General features: G+C 39.7%; 1 pseudogene; it reads left to right on the top strand.

Moving 5' to 3' along the window:
- Positions 1–18,994, top strand: part of LOC119863514 — a 224,216-nt pseudogene that overhangs the window by 173,785 nt on the left and 31,437 nt on the right.

Genomic DNA, 18,994 nt, shown 5'->3' with positions numbered 1-18,994 from the left:
GTTGTGGGATGTTTTCCAGGTTGCTGAGATTCAAGCAAAAGTGACAAAGTAGCAGCAAGATTCTGGAGATGACCTTGCCAAAGCTGGACCTGCTCTTACTGCCACAAATGCTGCCCTTAACCACTCTAAACAGGTAAACTCTAAACCACTCTAACAATTCCGCTTCGCTTCTCTTAGCTGGTGTGAATAGAATCTTTTCTCTTGCTTTGCAGTTCCAGAGCTGTCATTGATACAATTCATAGTTGTAACCTTCCTGTGTTGTTTTAGTTCAATTTGACTGAGCTGAGAACTTTCCCTAACTCCCCCGCTCTTGTAACCAAAGTGACTGTTGCTGTTCTAGTCCTTTTGTCTCCCAGTGGCAAAATTCCAAAGGATCAAAGCTGGAAGAGTGCAGAGATGTATATGAATAAGGTAACAATGTGTTAGAATGTTTCAGAAGTATTATGTATTGGAGCAATCCAAGTAAATAAGTCTTTATTGCCGTGTGCTGGCTTATTTGTGATATTTGCAGCAAATGCCAAAATCACAGAAAAGGCAGGAGTTTGTCAAATGAATTCAGAAAATGTTTCAGCATAAATACAGACATCTTTACTGTTTTATTTCTTAAAAATTATAGGACATATTTGACGATTTCCCAAGAAGATACTTGTTAAATGTAGACTCCAAGATGTAAATTGAAAGTCCAGATTCTACAGTGGTAAGTACTGTAGAAAAGTCTTGCTATAAAAGAATCTAAAAAAAAATTCAGTCTAATATGTACTTTTAATGTAGTGCTGTGACAGCTGTAGCTAAGGCTGTCATTATCAGACTGGTTCAGACTGAACTAGTTCAAGCATCTGCACCCTTGAAACTTAAGAATATTTTAACCTTGCTGGCTGTCAAATACTGTCAACAAATAAAGCCAGAAGGGGAGGTGCCGGGGTTATCTACCCCACATTGTGCTCTATGTTTTCAACTTGATTTGGATGTCTGTAATTCCATCAGTAATGCACAAGTGTCAAGAGGAAAATAACCCCCATTCACTGTGTTCGGGGCTAGGAAGGTATTAACTCTCATCATTTTGCTGAGCAGGACTGGTGAGAGCATTGCTGACACCCCAAAGAGAGAGGTAAAGGGAGGATTGTGGTATGCCGATTCACCGTGTCTCATTTCCTTTATGCCAGATTGCCTTCTCCAGCTTCCACTATCAGACATCCTGTCAATTTGTCTGCAAGTCTAGTGAACTAAGATACAGTGACTGCAAAACAGTTGCTGTTGGTGAAGGATTCATTTCATACTGTATGAGAGAGGCAGCCATTGATATTGCATAAGAGGAACGCTTATCATGCTGATGAATTTTGTATAGTTAGTAGCATCAAGCAGCAAAGGTTTGGTCTCAGCATTGCATCCTAAAGCTTTATGGCCCAGTCAAGGAGCACAGCACTAACGTGCAAGTTTTGTCTCATGGGACAGTATGAATGGACTACTGCTTATGGGCCCAATCGTCTGTCAGCCTTCAGGAGTTTTGATTAAATAGAGGCTATAGGATAAGACCCAACATCTTTAAAATTGCTTGTTATAAACACCCATATGTATAGCAGTTATCCCAGTGATGCTTTGTTTACAGAACTTTTGGAGGAAGGGGGATTTTTCATTGATGATCATATTTTCAAATAGGTATACTAAGTTTGATATATGTTAGAGAAATAATTCTGTTTGCAACTCAAACTCATAAAAAGTATGGGACAAATACTTCTGAAAGTGCAGAAGGCACAACGGTGTATAGGCAGCAGGGAAACACCTTATGGATGCTAGGAAATTTCTTATCTAATTTTCATAAACACCGAGGGAGCACCATTCCTACCAATGGGGTATATGCTGAGAGTAGGGCTAGATGACACAGTGGATGCTTATGAATGGATGAAGAAAGTGTGATTGTGAAGGAAGTTGTGATAGTCCCTTGTAGCAGACTAGCATAGTGCATAAAGATTGTGTGCCAACTTCCGTTCTGTACCCTATTTTCTGGTTGTGCATACCTTTTCCATACTAATTCTCTGAAGCTGAAATTTTCCATTCTTGATCCAAAGGTGAATGTTTCTGAAGAGTGTGAGCAAAATTAGAGGTTTTGGAGATGGGGTATATGCAAGTGTGTGAGAGAGGAAATACTCTTCCCTTTGTGCTGTAATCAGAAATGCTGTGAGTACTTAGAAAGTAGACATATCAGACTTGGCTTGGGTTAATCTTATGGACATCTAAGCTACTAAGAAATCGTGAAAAAAAAATCATTTGGTAGTTTTTAGGTGAAGAATGGTGACGTTGGGAAGTTTCACACATGCTGAATAAAATGTTGCTGTTTGTTTTTATTCAGCTCAAAAGCTAAAGTAGCTTACAGCACTGGTGACACTGAATCACTTAGGTATGAGTCTGTCTGAAATTTGGGAGAGGGAGAGCTCCAGCTCAGGTTTCAGCTTCCTTTAATGTCACCAACCATGTCCTCCAAAAATATTACCCAAATCCTCCAGTACAAATGAACTAAGGGAAAACGGCTGGTAGCTATACAAAGTTACACTGTGCTGGAATGAAAAGGTAAAATCGTTAGCTGATTTGTCTCACCATTTAGTCATAGAATTGCTGAAAGCCCAAACTATAGGTGGACTTTTCAGGTGCTTATCTTATAATCATCCCTTAATAGCTGCTAAATAGGTTTCTCTTTCAGAAGCATGCCTTAGAGTCCAGTGCTGCACACGGTTCTCAGTGGGAGTGGAGGGCATTTGGCCCCATGCAGATTAAAGCCCTAAGTAAGAAGACCATGTCATTAGACTACTGTATATTCAGAGTTTGAGTCTAGCCAGAATTATTAATTATTAACCTTTCTGCATCCAGCTCTATCACTTTGGTTATTCATCTGACTACTAGGAAGTGTCAGTTTGTTTTGCTACAAAGTTGTTTATCAACTGGGAGAATAAACTGGGTCATGTTGTTATATAATACTGAGTTAATGATTCACCAATAGGCCATTTAGATTAAGCATTTATAAATTACATTTTTGAAAAGTAATGAACTTTAAATATTTAGTTACCTTGGTTTCTTATTATTCATTATAAAACAATAACAACAAACTTCAGTGAATAAAAGGAAAATAAATTATTTTAAGTTTCAAGTAGGGTTCATGTTAGTGAATCAGTCATTACCCGGATTAAATATTGATCTTCTCTAGAGATGAAATATATTCCAGTATTCTGGAACAGCTAGAATATCTCCATGATCATAGACATTTAAAGCTCTGATTATGAAACACATCATTGAGAGACACTGTATTTGCATAACTTGAATGCAGAATGAAAGCTTTCTATTATTTTTCTTTGAGGCTGTTGTTAGCAAATTGCTAGATTACCCAAAAGACTTGTTGAGATCAAAGAACAGACCTGTACAAAAAGGTCATGTCTAATACCCAAGATACTTAGTAGTGTGAGTTTAAAGAAGCAGCACTACTCATCTGCAAACCGTAATAGGAGCCAGGGGAAACCACTATCCTACAGTCCTCCTGAGCGCTAACCTCCCATTGACTTCAATGGGAATTCTTCATGTGGAGTGACAGCAGGATTGGACACTATGAGCCATGTGTTGCCAGCCAGACTCATTTAAACTCCCATTAATTTCAGAGGGAGGTTTCTTATTTTAATTTTTTTCGTAAAGATTTCTCCCCATAAACATGCAAAAATATAAAGCCAGGAAAAACATACAAAACAATCCATTTGGACTCTATATGGGATGTTTGTTTTTATTAATTTATCTGTTATTTCTCACTAGTTAGATATCTCAAGTTAAATTTGCCATATACAACATATGTGGATCATGATAGATCTGTCTGATAACGTGGGAAAGGAAGAGGAAGTTTGTTTGGGGTCAATCTGGATAGTCAGGTCATGATTAACCTCAGTGAAAAGAATGTTTAGAAAGAAGAACAACAAGTTTCCACAAATAAGAAATCTTTATCTAAGTTAACATTCAAAATGATTAACAAAAGTAGATTCAAGCCATTTGTTATCAACCTCAAGTATGTGGATATACCTAGAGGTTTGTGAAAAAAGGGCTTCCACTACGTGCCCTTGTGTAGTTTCTAAGTGTTGGTAATTTATCTTTGTTTGCTTCGCTCTCATAGCTGAACTGTGAATATGACACTGTCCTCAGACCCTCTCTAATGAGCAAATGAGGAAATACAGTTGCAAACTGACCCAGATCTACTGGGCTTGTGCTTTGTGGCAGGTGCTAAAAGCTCCTCAAGTTTCCTGTACTACACGATTAATACATCTTCACAGTGTTTTCTCTGTTTTCTAGGAAGATGATTTCCTCCAAAATCTTGTACATTTTGATAAGGAACACACCCGTGAAATCACAAATAAGACTATAAAAAAAGATTATCTTAGTGATCCAGAGTTCAACCCAGAATTCGTGTGTACAAAATCTTTAGCAGTCGTCAGATTCTGTGCTTGGGTTATTAATATCATTAGATTCCATTTTAAACTAGTATTAATCTGTTTAGTTTATAGTTTAAAAATTTCTCTTCTCTCAGCCATACTCTTCTGAAAATGCAAAAGAATTCACTTCTTGTCAATAGTCATAATAAAGTATATGAGAAAATGTTTTTAGTAAAAATGTCATAGATTATCTGTAAATCTAGATTCAAGCATAGTGGTAACTTTACCATCTTTCTTTATTTGGAGGGGTTTGACCTTGTAAGTGTAGTCCAACAAATAGGCCACTGGGACCTAGGAGACCTAGATTCTATTCCTGCACACTGCCAATGGCCTGCTGGTCGACCTTGGGCCAGTCATTTCCTCTCTCTGTACCTCGGTTTCCCCATTAGTAAAATGACGATGATGATAATACGTACCTGCTTTCAGATCTGCATAGGAGAATCAATAAAATCTTTTTCTTAGGTACATGAAATAACAGATCAGTAAGTTGTCACTCCAAATGCAAAGAAAAACTTGTGCTAATTTGATACTGAATGAATAGCATTTGTATTAATAGGAAATACATAGTTGATTAGTGTTCTATTTGACTACAATCGCTAATGAAGCAATAATACTGTATTACAGTAGCTTGCTTGCCATACAATGTGATCATGCTTAGCACTTTACAAAAGTTTAAATTGTAAGCTAATAAATTTTCCAACTATCCAGCATCACTTGAAATAGTATTGCCCCCATTTTAGAGATGGGGGAAACTGAGCTGAATTGATTTGTCCGAGATCATGCAATGAGTCATATCAGAGTCAGACCTCAGGAGTCCCTAGTGTTTGGTTCTGCACTCTGGCTGCTAGACTATATGCATGCCCTCCTCCAGCCTTTTGTAGTGGTAGTGTAAACTGTTTGGAGGATGAAATTGCCAACAATATTGTGCTCAAAGTCAAAGCAAACAGTCTTGATGTTGGGGGAGGGCATGATTCTCCACTCACTTTCACTAGTATTCCATTGGCCTGATCATCCTCCCATAGATCCCCTCATAGATCTTCCCTTTCTGATCAAAGCAGATGGATTAGCTGTCTCGATGTGGCAGTCTTACCAGTCTCCAAACTTCATAGAGGGTACTCCATGGCCCCAGAGTCTCCCCTGGAGGAGGGGGCAGAGATTGGATGGACCAGGGGCAGGAGTTGGGCCAGGGACAGCCTTGAAATTGAAGTATATTTAATGGTTCAAAAAAACCATCAGTGCACTTGTATTGTTTGAACAACCTGCAGTAAATTATATTTAATCAGATGAGTGGCTAGAACAACTCCACATTAGCAATGTTGAAATAATTTTGCATGCTTACTCTGTGTATGGACTTTACTTTGATACTCCCTCTGTTGGTTTGGAGAGGGGCTAATTGTTGCTATTAGTGAGTTCACTAAATAGCATGTTTTAAATGTGCCAATTGAAAGTACAGTGTATAACGTTTCAAACTTTTTAATAAGTAATCACTGGTTTTATTGCTCTAGGACAAGGGCTTTATGTATCTAAATGTGATTAGCATTAATGAGAGTTACTCCATGTGCCTCAGTCTTCACCCACAGAGAAGAGAGAAACCCTTTGCTCCAGTTATACCTGTGCTGTGATGTGGAATTCCAATGGGATGCCGGAATGCACTGAACAATGAGGAATGCAAGTTTTCTTTTTGTAGGAATGTACAGTACATGGGGTAGGAGTGCCCAACCTGTAGGACTCAGGAGATCTCTCCAGCAGTGGTTCCAGCTATGTATGGCTGCTGGTATCACTCTGTGTGCAGGACAGGTTGTGGAAAAACAAAGGGAGGATCTGAACTCCAGTGGCTGCCTTCTTCCCATCCTGTCTCAGACCTCCATGAGACTGGGGCAGGAGAGTAGTGATAGCAGCTGGAATAGCCCACATGGATTGGAGAAGAGGCGCACTTGGTGTGGAGAAACTGCCAGACTCCTGTTCTCGCTGCAGAACGTTCTCTGTGGAGAGCAGGCAATGGCTAGTGGCTTCTTTTAAGCCACCTGCCTACCTTCTCTTCATATTCTCTTCAAGCAGCCACCCACCCATGGTACCTGTTCCATTCCCCACAGAGTACCAGAGGGGCATCAAACCATCCTGCCTCCCCCTCTTCCTTGGCTTACCACATGCATGGATCCTTCTAGTAAGTAGGGGATGTGGAAGAGAAGGGAAGCCTCCTGCTAATATGCCTGGTTTGGTCAGGACAGGCCCAGGTTTGGAAGCATCCCTGGAAAACATCTGTTCCCATCACTGACCCAAGATTATGTGTCAGACTACCCTTCCCACTGCTCCCTCCAGTTTTCATCCCCTAAAGCTGCCTCTAGAGCTGCTGGAAGAACTGGGAGCTACACCTGTGCAGTAGAGAGGTGCCAGCAGATGACAAAGAGGAAATCACTGAAAGCAGAGTGTCAGGAGATAAGCCTGCATTCTCTGTGGGCAGGAAAAGGTCAGTCCCCAGCTACATAAGCCAAGTCAAGCATGAGTGGGGGTGGAGTTATGAGGAACAGAGAATGGAAAGGCTGCCAATGACTTAAATGGGCAGTAGACCTTATCAAACTTCTATTAAAATCAATGGAAAGACTCCCAATAGGAGCAGTGCTGGAGAGCCTTTTTTTGTATTTGGTTTTCTTATAAGTGTTTCTGAACCTCTTTGCTGGCATTGCACAGGGTCCTGGAAGTAACCCTTCTCATCCTGGCCTTTAGATATTGCTTCCTACATCTCTTTATTTCTGTGTTTCCTGGGAAGGGCTGCCTCCACCCTTACCTCTCCCCACTGGGATAGGAGATCCAGGCCCTCTGCACAGCTCTTGGGCTTGTGCTATAGAGCAGCAATAGAAATGTATAATATATATGACTCCAGGGGTGTGCGGCAACAAATGGACCAATCTTGGCTTTGTGCCACCATTTAAATGGGGAGGTGACATCTGGTCAGGATGATTCTAGAGTAGTGCAGGGCACACAGGTAAACAGACAAGCCAGTCCTGGCATAATGGAAAGCATTGTATGATGGCATTTGGAAGGCTGCCAAAGCTAATGCAAGGTAGAGCTGTGCCCCTGTGAACAATAGTCTGCATTAACCCAATTCGCAATGAATTAAACCACATTCAAAGCAGATTGTAGAATACATATTAACTGGCTAGTTAATACACGTCAAGAATTGCGCTTATGGATACAAGTCATTTTAATTTGCACAAATTAAAGATAGTTGGAAATAAACCCTGAGTGTAGACAAGGCTTCACAGACTTCTGTGGGAGCTGGATCTGGCCCAATATGAGGCATGTCTGAATATTCCCTCCGTCATGTGAGAAAGAGTCACTGGATATTTTATATTGAGCCCAAGTCCACCCTTTCTATTCAGAGATTATCACTCTCTAATTAAACTGCCTGAATCTCTCCTATGAGTGTACTCCGTCCAAACTATCTATTAGTCTGGATTATAAATATTTGGGGCAATAATGTGAGGTTATCTCAATATAACCAAAAATAAGATTGTAATGTTCATCATATCCATTTTGTTTGATATATGCATAAAAGAAAATTTGCTCTTGGGTGTGTACAGTGTTTATGATTAAATGCTTTATTCATACTCGCATGTCAATCTATTAGTGTGCTGTTAATTCAAATGTTACTATGATGAATTTTATCAGCTTTAGCACATTTATCACAGGTAGATGTGAAACTTAGACAAAGGTATACGTTCTCATTAATGATGAGCAACCTATTCATCTTATGAGAGTGTAATTAATGTTAGTTACAATACTTAATTTTTCACTGTTTGTCATGATGCATATTTAACATTTCTTCTGTCCTTTATCAATCTGCTCTCCTACCATGTTGCACTTCAAAAAGATGTATGTATTTAACCTGATTTGGGGTGTTGTTTTTTTACAATATTTTTTAAACAGGCATTTTTTTCTCCCTGTGTTGTATGCAGCACAGTTTGTAAAAACCTAGATTTTGTAGCATTACTTGCTATAAGATTCTTGGTTGTGAACTGGTGCACTTTTAATATTATTAATATAGTAAACAATTAAATAAAGCACACACTGAAGAGGTGGATGATCTCTTGCTGCCGTATTTGCTGAGCTTGTATAAGGGTTTAATGCTCCTAATTGTTCTCTTGTTTTTTTAATAACATTTTACTGTGACACTAGTAGACAAATAAATGCATTCATAATATAATTCTGTAAACAAATTGAATGTTTGAAATGTATTTGTTAAGGTAAGTATGCATTCGTACAAGCCTGTTATGTATTATTGAGCATTTCTTTGTAAGGTAATATTGTCAGCTGTCATAGGGCCAAATTGTGCCCAGTTAGCCTGGTGATTTAGGGGCAGAAGGAGGGGCACGGTTAGGATGGCAGCACAGGAGAAGGGAACTAAATGTACAGGACCATTATGTCCCCCCTTGCACAGGGGAGTGAAAGGGGGCAGGGACTGGTAGTGCCTTAGCTCTACTCTCCAATGCACCAAGAAGCATAGCTGTACAGGCTTGCTGGGAATAGTACACTGCACTGCACTAGGAAAAGACCTGCTGCAGTTTACTTTCTCCCTGGAGTAGCAGATGAACAATCTCCTTGCTGGGCTGATCCTGGGGCAGTGCAATAGTGTTGTTTCTTTGAACAAAATTCCTTATTTTTACTCTTCTGTACAAAAGATTAAAAGATCTTAGGAAAAGGCTTAATACTATGAACAAGTGCAGAATTATATTCACTATTGGTTTTATTATAAAATATAGACCACCAAATTTAGCTCTGAGTTACTCTGTGCAACTGCATGGAGGCCCATGGTGTGACGTGAGGGTAAATGAGAGTAGAATTGGAACAGAAATAGAATATATAAAATAGGTTAGGGCTGATACTACACTTCTGAGTTAGACAAAACCTTCCACTGAAGTCAATGGGTACAGGAGTGGATACTGCATAAGGGCTCAGTCATGCAAGATGCTGAGCATCTCCAAGTCTCATTGAACCAACTCAATGGGAGCTGAGGGTGTTCAGCATTTTGCAACACTGGGCCCTTAAATTATTGCTTCTAAAGAGTCAATCCTTCATTCCTTGGACATCCAAAATGCCTATTAACTTTGATTGGAGGAAGATTGTGGGAATTCTTGGTGAAACATCTGCGGGCTATATGAGCCAAATATTTTGAGTCCAGGGTTCTATGGGTTTTGAATCTACTTGGGGTTGCTTCCCCCCCCTCCCCCGCCAAACTTTTTGCCTCTAGGAAAGAGGAGATTAATTCCAATTCATTATTCACTATTCCTCATTAACAATCTTAATTTATCAATCTCTTAGTGTGATCAAGAATATAGGTGCCAACCATCCATGATCTTTTTAAACAATGATTTATTTCACTTTTAAAATGCTGAAAATGTTTTACAGTTTAGGTGTGTTGTGAAGTGGATCTAAAACTCCAGTCCTTGCCTTAAGCCAATGCAGATCTTGCCATTGCAACAGAAAAACTCAGTTATTTGAAAGAAGCTTGAAGTAGGTTATTTTATTGTTTGAATTGACTGTGTTTATCTTTTGTGGGTTTTCCCCTTTATGGGTGAAGTGTGCTGCAATGAAATTTGGAGACTCAACATATATTTCAGACTTGAAAATTACATTTGACTTTGACCATAAATATCTATAATTGTAGACCAACTAGACTTAGTTATTATTTGACTGGTTCTCTGTACTAACCAGTTAGTAGTTAAACTAGTAGTTAGCTGTATTCTACTGTGGTTGATGCAGTGCCATAAATGTTAACCTGAAATGGGAACACTATTAAAACCATCTTTCCCACATTTCCAGTCTTTACCCCACAACATAATATGCTCAAATCAATGGGAACAAATATAGCAAAAGATTCAATTTCTATGACTAGAATAAAAGTATTCAGAGAAAAGGGCTCCTTCCCTCAACAGTGAATTTTTCTAGCTTTAATTTTTCCTGAAAATTAAAGCTCCAAATAACTAACACCGCCACCCCGTCCTCCAAAACAAACTCAGCCACCCTCCAAAAATTCCCTTTCATGTTAATGCTATTTTGGCTCCTATTTGACATTAAACTCAGGGAATTGCTAACACAGTGGTATTACAGAACCGAGTGTATGTCTATTTGGACTGATAAAGATTACTTAAGTACAAAAGTTGCTTTTAGCCTCTGTAACATTTCTAAGTAACAAAGCTAGTTATAAAAACAAGCTATAAAACACACCAGTAGATGAACATTTCACTCGATTTTGATTTGACAATTTAGCTTTAAAAAGGAATTTTAAAAAACACCCAGGAAAAATGAACATTTGAACTCAAAGTTATCTAGTGTGTGTGGGTTTTGTTTCTTTGTTTATTTTACTTCAAAAGAAAGTGTCAAAGAAGAGATTGGTTTTTTCTAGCATTAGTCCAATAATCCTCCAAAAAATGAACCTGATCATGTAATCCCTTGGTAAGGCAAATAAGCAGTCCTTGCTCACACAAGTACTCCCATTTATTTCATTGGTAAGGGTTGTAGGGTTTGGTCCAATATGCTGTTTACAATAATTAATTTAGCACTCAATTATGCACTGAGATATATGTGTGGAGTTCCCACTGATGTTGGTCCTATTAAATCCAAAAGGATGTGGTTATCTTCCCTATTGTATATTTATTCCCCACTCTTGTTTCTCCTATTCTGATTGATAGGCCCTTCCTAACATTGTGATGAAGAACTCCAATCTATGATCCATATAAGATTTTTTTTCCCTACTGTATTTTTGAATGCCATTCTGAGATCTGGATTAACCCCTGCCATACAAAGAGTAAGGGAAAGGAATATAACCTACAAGCAAAGTGTACAGCACCTAGCACAACTGGCCCTGAACTTGATTAGGACTCTAGCTAATTAAATACAAATAATTAATAATTTTTCAAAGCTTGTGGCCTGTTTTTATTCTGGACTAACACCATTAGCACTTTTAGGTCTTTCATCGCACCATAAAGCTTTAGTTCAAGAACAGTGACAACTGAATATTTTTGTGAGTGATACTTTCAAAAAAATTAAATAATGAAATGTACAATATATTTCAGTTTGCTACGATCATTTTGATGTACCATTTGCAATGGAAATGAGTATATAACATATTCATGTGTACAGATAAGAAAAATGACAAACACTAGCAATCTTTGTTCAATTCATTTATAATATTTAGTAAAAAAAAATGTCTTCCATTCCATTCCTTGATGAATTCTGTTTAGTTTTTAGGGACAAAACACACACACAAATTAAAACAAAGAATAACGAATTACCAGATACAAATATGCTTAATAGCCTTCTATCTATAGGTGAGGTTTTGACTGAAAGTGACTGCAAATCCTAAAGCAAAAATTCTCTCGATTTTTGTCACAAGTTACTGAAATGTAAAAAACTGCATAGTGATTTTCTTGTGGAATTCATAGATCTGATCTCTTTACTATAAAATACTGCTTTTATATCTGTAGATCAGACTGAGAAATAAAACAGCATATGAAATCAGATAAACGTATATGTATTCAAATATTCCTGTGTACATGCCTAGCTGTGATGCATAGCCCACAGTGTGTTTAAGTGGTTGTTTTTTCTTCCCTGCTAGTGTCACTCAGTTTCTGCACAATTTAATCTGCCATTAAAGAAGTTCCTAACCTTTATGCCTGTGAAATACCCTACTCCAAATATAAATCGATGCTGGGTTTGCATTCCTTAAATTTGTAGATGCACAGCTTGAACCAAGAGAGTTGGGATAACACTGAAACCTAATGATCACATTTTAAACCACATGTCAACTCTTTTATCGTGGAGTATGGGTTTTCAAACTGGGGGCAGGTGGGGCGTGATGAGATTATCAAGAGGTGACTGGTTAAGAATATTTTCTTGTTTCTTCCAATTATTGTTGATGATGTAAGCAGAGGGTGAATGAGCTCTCCCCCAGCTGGGGAGGGGGAATGATTTCAGGATTAGATTGTACTTACATGAACACACCTACTACGCCTAGGTATCCAGCAGACAGAGCTGTGTTGCCCGAAGTGATCAACTTTGGCTAATGTTGAGTTACAAATCAGTCAGGAAATTAACTGAAATACTTTCCTCATGGATTGTATTTTCTAAATGGACAATTTACCTAATTCTCAATTACTGAGGGACAATCTCCACTCATTGTTATATTTTGCTTTCCACAACCAACTCTCTGTATAACTTTTCATGAGTGATCTACCCGAGTATTTGGATTCTAATATCTAAACTGTATTGTTAAATCTATGCACCTAAATTTGGGTTATTGCTGATTATGTACTCTATGTATCATATGACTTTAAAAACCAACTTTGTATTTGTGGATAATCTAAGGACTATACCCAGATGTACCGATGCTCTTTTCTCAACCTATGTATTATACAATTTTTTTAACATTAGTGTTAATAAAAAATTTAAAACTGAATACAGGGGTAGTGAAATGTTATCTTTATTGTATCAGTAAAGGGCACTATAACTGTGCTTAGCCTGTCCTGATTGAGGGGGTCACCCTAAACTGAAATGAACTCTGCTAAACCAGGGGCTCAAAGGCAGACCACTGTGAAAGTAAGCAGGGGTGGGGACAGGTGTCCCTGCCAGGAGGTGTGGGCCTCTAGCTTAGAGCCCCATGCACAGTTTAACCTGCTCCTCCCCACTGTTCAAAGACAGAGCTAAGTAGGGCTCCTTCACTTTTTAACTCCTTTAACTTTTCATTTTGTTAAGTGATCATTAGAGCTGGAATCACTAGTTGTGGAGCAGCATTTCTGCCATACAGTGAAGTTTCCCCACTGGGAGCTGACAATCACTGAGAGCTGAAAATCACATAGAGCTGCATGGGAACCTCAAGAGATTGACCTACAGAGGTCACCGTAGAGAAGCAGGTGGCAGCAGAAGGTAGGGCAGCCAGTGGAGCAGCCAGCGGAACAGCAGCTGGCGGGGCTCGAGCTGGTTCTGTGTTGTGTTGTTGTGTTGTTGAAAAGGAAACCCTAGATATTGGACCTGGCCCTGGTTGCTGTTGACTCCACCTGGCAGAAGGGTTACAATAAAATAAGAATGCCTCCCACTAGCTGAGTCTCCTGCCCCAGCTTCTGCTATGGAAGAACAAGGAGGCAGGAGGGATGAGGAGAGAAGGGAGTGGCCTCTCTCTGTTTGGGAGGTGGGGGAGACATTCCAGCTCACTCGCTTCTCCAGAGGCTGTTGTGCATGTGCCCACTGGGGAAGTAGTTCCTGCCTGTCTTCCTGCACGGGCTCTAGCTCATGCATGCTAGGGATTGTACCAGGGCTAGAGGAGCCTGAGATCTGTGAGTGATTCTGGGGGTCGCTGGGACAGAGGCACAAGAAGAGGGTGCAGCTCAGCTCTGTGTCCTGTTGGGGCTCTCATCCAGAGCATGTCGTGGGCCAGGGAGGAATGGGATGGGATCCTAGACCCCCAGACCTCCATGGAAATACAATTTCTGAGAAAGGGTGGGGCATGCATAGGACATGAATCTCCAAAGGAGGACACAGCAAAAAAAGGTTGAGATCTTCTGCTGGGGAGCACTTGAGCAGAAATATCCAACTAAAGTACTAATCCATACTGATGCACATGGCAACAGTTAACCATGGAAAGGACATGTTGGGTTTGTAGAATACAGCCTGCGATTCCTGGCCTCTGTGTATGTCTGAAGGAGTGGAATAGTGCTAAGTGTGGTTGGAGGAAGAAGAAGAAAGAACATTTATGTGCTAGACAGGCCGAGCCAAATCCAGGAGCTTCAGCATCAACCTTCTAGGAAGCTAGTGAAAGGCTTATTTTCCAGTTCACTTTTCAAGGCTTGTCACCACCCTCTGCAAGGCTTGGTGAGGATTCTGTTGTCTGCAAGCTGGATGATACTCCTTTATTCACAGTGGCTGACAGCATTATATTTAGATACCTAAAAATATTGAACTTTGGTGTGGAGTGACTGTAAACAACTGCCAGAGTGAGGAGGGAGCAGAGTTTTTTTTCTTCCGGCTGCCAAGAGAGAAAAATCCATTATTTTCAGTTGATAAGGGAGAGGAGAGGGACCTTTGTTTGTGGCTGCCTGGGACCGGAAGGAGGGCTTTGTCTTTAGCTGTTTAAGGGGGAGAGCAAAGGAAAGCCTTTCCTTCGAGCTCCAGGCATTTTCCAGGGCAGCTTCAGTGGAATAACCTTTTCCATTTTTCAGATACTCCAGAAATACAATTGTGATTCAGTGTACTGCTGCATGGATCAAGAAGCTTCAGAGATTTTTTCAAAGAGACAAACATGTTGTTTTTAGCTGGACTCAAAAAGCTGAAGCCAAAGTTCAGCTACAATTGACTGGCTTACAGGCCCTAGTCCACAAAAGATTTGTGCAGGAAACTTACTGAATGCCTAGAGATATATATTGAGTGACTGAACACTGCCATTTGTGTAAGCTTCTGTGGAAATACTTTCTGAACAGGTATTTTCTGGTGTGATCCTGAATAAATCAAATCACCTCAATCACCTTTAAGATTCAAACCAGCATTCCATAATTTCTGAGGACCATCAAAGATAGAGCTGTACACACCGGCAAGTTGGTTTCAATAGTCTTTCCATTGGTGGTATTCCTTCTGCCACCCTCAATATTTATTTTATCTAGCTGTATTTTTAAACATGTGAATAAAAATTACACTTATAACACTCCACAAGTAGAAAACTACTGTGGCCATTTACCTTTAATAACAGTGGCATGCTTCTTTCTAGTACCAGTTTAGTAGAGTACTAGTTTATCTCCCAGTCTGATTTAAATATTATTCATTAGTAGTCATGGAAGAGGCATAGTAGATTTTTAATTTTAATTGTTTGTAAGAGGGGTTCTTAACACCATCTCAGAATGAAAAGGAATAAATGTCCACCTAGAATATTTCTGACCTTAGGAAGAAATGTCCCTTGTAATAGCAAAGTTAGTGCCACACTGTAGTTTTTTAAATGAGTATTTCACAGTCTTTTTTTATATACGTTTCTAGTTAAAGATGTATTGACTGATCACTACACACATTTGTATCCTGGTTCTACACTGCATGCAGCATTCAAAGCCTGGCTTTATTGGACCTTACAAGAATAAACATACAATACATAATTCTTGCTCCTAATTCGAACAATACTTTTGAGGTACAGTGAATGACTTTGTGAAAATCCTGGACAGAGCATACAGCCGGAATAAATAGACTGTGCACTGGGGTGGGGGAGGAGACAGCAAAGTCTTCTATCCACCCCATAAAATGGAGCAGCGGCAGAGCTCCTCCTCTAGGCTGTGTAGACCCCATAGCTGGTATGTTCTCTTTTATGTGTGGGTGTTTGGCTGATAGATCCACTGGCCCTGCTTCTAAGGAAATCCTTATCTGACATGCAGAGGCTATGGATATCCTGCAGGATCCCCAAATCCTGCCCCTTCTCTCCCTCTCTCTCCCCCCATACAGAGAAACTGCTCTGAATTTGTGTTCAAGGCCTTCCATTCCCACATAGGAGAATAGGGAGTCAGGACTGGCCCTAGAGCAGTTACATTTATACTAATTTGTAGCACTGTATATTACTGTCTTGGTGTTTGTTGGAGTTGGCTGATATGCAGCACAAGTCCCAGCTAGGTACAGAGAATGAGGCAATGACCGACAGCAACAACACAAGAGATTCCTATCACAGTCCCTCAGAATTAAACAACACAACACAAATAGATCTTTTGCATAATGGCTAAAAAACTATTAATAATGGCCATCTTTAGTAGCATAGCAACAGCCAAACCCTTCAAAAGAGCAAGTTTTCATTGATAAAGCATTTCATTTAAACATTGAAATTTGGCATAATGTGGACTATGAAATAAGTTTTGAAAGGACGTTGATGATTAAGAAGAAATGCAGTGGGCATTTAATAAATGGAGGAACTGCAAGATAATTAACTGGCATGCATAAAGATTCATGCTTTATACCAAAATTTTAATTTTGCACATAAATGTGCCTGATGTAGGCAGCATTTAATCACCTAGCTGACAGGAGTAACTACTTTCATTTAACCTTGACTGAAGATCATGAATTCTAACAGGTTTAATTGGATACATCATTTAACAGAATGAACAGAGCAAATTTTTCTCAATTCATAGGTTCTGATTGACATGCACCAGCAATAAGGCGTTGCACAATTAAAGCTGATCTGTATTCCTGGCCTGGGCAGCAATTGCCATAGTGATGTGACACTGTTTGATCACTGTGGCACTGAAACTATACTGAATTTCCTCTTGTTTTGAAAAGGGCAATGTTTTAAAAATACAGAGACAGAGAGAGAGAGATTTGGCCATTTTATTATTATTATTTTTTAACATTAAATCACAGTGATATGCACAAACTGTAAGGGAAGGGACTTGTCTTGTTATCTGTAACTCAGGGGAAAGAAGAAAAAATGGTATCGTCTTTTATCCATTTAGTACATTATTTGCAGATAGTCAAAAATGTGGGTAGGCAAGTGAAAGGTAACACATCAGGGTCCCTGACTGTCTTGGACTTTTAATTGAATAGGAAGTAGTGCTGCATGGCTTTCTAAATTCACCTGCAGTTTATTCTTCTCTCCTTATTAGAATTCAGCCACAATGTACTTGGTCTGTGTGGGCACAGGAAGGGGTGCACATGTCACAAAAGGAGTAGAAAACGAGGGACTGGGGAAAGTGGTACCTAAAAGCGAGTTCCATTTTCTTGCATGTAATATTTCATACTATGAAATCTTGAGAAAATTGCTTAGGTAAGTTAATACTGCCCCCAGGCAACTTCCAGTTCCCCAAACAGCTCTTATTCATCAGCTCACCAGCGTTTCACTGGCTCTGGCAGCAGTCCACAGGTCATTACTTAACCTACGCGAACTGGAAATATTTCTTTCGTGGATTAATCACAAACAGGGTTTCTTCTCTATCTCCTCACTGTCTGCCTATTTTTTCCCCTTCAGACAGCTGCCTTTTATTAAAAACAAAATTGCCAAAAATTACATTGGTCTCACACTGAGCCTCAGACCAATGACCCAGTTATTCCAGGGGGCATGCTGCTCCTGCTTCTAACCCTGGAAAGTTCAGAGACATTGAATTTCAAAATCATGATTTTAGAGGTCTCTAAAATTCAATTAGCCATATATTTCTGCATCTGAGGGATTTACAATTTGGCTCATTGCACTAAGTGGGCAGAGAGAAGCAAAAATTATTCCAGTAAAAAAGTTCCATTGCTCCCTGATATTTTTAAAAAGTGTGTTAAATATATAGCATAACCCTGAGGACCATATGCTCAGCCCCTCCAGCAGCACAAAGGGGATGTAATACTGCCTGAGGTTTCTTCCAGTACACGGGGAATGCCTAGCTGGTATGGGACTGGTGTCTTGGCCTCTCCAGTACAAGAAGAAAAGGAGTACTTGTGGCACCTTAGACTAACACGGCTGCTACTCTGAATCCAGTACAAGAGGTGGTGCTAGAGATCAATAGGTATTTAGGCACTTAACATCCATTGATTTCAATGGGAATTGGGTGCCTAAATATCTAAGAGGAGCTGGGCCAACGTGCCTTGGCAATCCTTCCTGACCTGAGGCTGCACTAATGTGCCCCATGCAAGGGACAGGAAGGTAGCAGAAAACCACCTTTACCCCTAGCCTTTCACTCCTCTGTGCTCTGAGTGCTGTTGTGATATACCTGGGGATCTGACCCTAAATATGATGGTGTGGTACGGTATAAAAGTTATATTGTTCCTTATCTGAAATATATGTAACAGCCCTTGTTAGGAATGTTTGTGTTGTATAACTCACTTGGTCATGCCAAACTCATGCCAATACAATTTCTGTATCAGCCACATGTGTTCTGTATTATATACATTACCCTCCTATAATGCCACAGGCATTTCAATGCGACCGTTAATGAATGAAGCTTTATAACACCCCGGTGAGGTAGCTAAGTATTATTATCATCATCATTTTGCAGAGGGGCAAACCACAGCTCAGGGAGGGTTTGATTTTTCCCATGATATACAGAGCAAGTGAGTGGCAGAACTGGGGTTGAAACACGGAGCTCTTAAGTTACCTGATTTAACCATCAGCTACAAAAGACAAAATTCTGCTTAAAGTTATAGTTATGAAATATCATACTGGACAATTGCAGTATTTTTAGGGTTTAAATCCCAGATCCCAGCCAATGGGATTATGCACATGTTCCAAATTTCACCCCTGTTTAAGTGCTTCACTGGCTCTGGGGCCTGGCAGTACAATTTAAAATTGCCTTTTTGGCTTTCAAAATTTCTCTACACATTTATTAATATCACATCAACCCATTCACTAGCCAAGTCATTCTACACTTCTCCTCTTGGAGTCATTTGTGTTCCTTTGATGTGATGCTCCTGAGTTGGAAATCATGCTTTCACTAGTGTGCACGCCCAACCATCTGTGCTGAACTCTCTCTCCCACTCCTTCCTCTGAGAACAACAGAGGCTCTGATCCAACAGGTCTATTCATGCATACAGTTGAGAGTGTGTTT

The sequence above is a fragment of the Dermochelys coriacea genome, chromosome 11, assembly GCF_009764565.3.
Source record: "Dermochelys coriacea isolate rDerCor1 chromosome 11, rDerCor1.pri.v4, whole genome shotgun sequence".
Lineage (NCBI taxonomy): Eukaryota > Metazoa > Chordata > Testudines > Dermochelyidae > Dermochelys > Dermochelys coriacea.
This window is presented reverse-complemented; position numbering and strand designations above follow the sequence as displayed.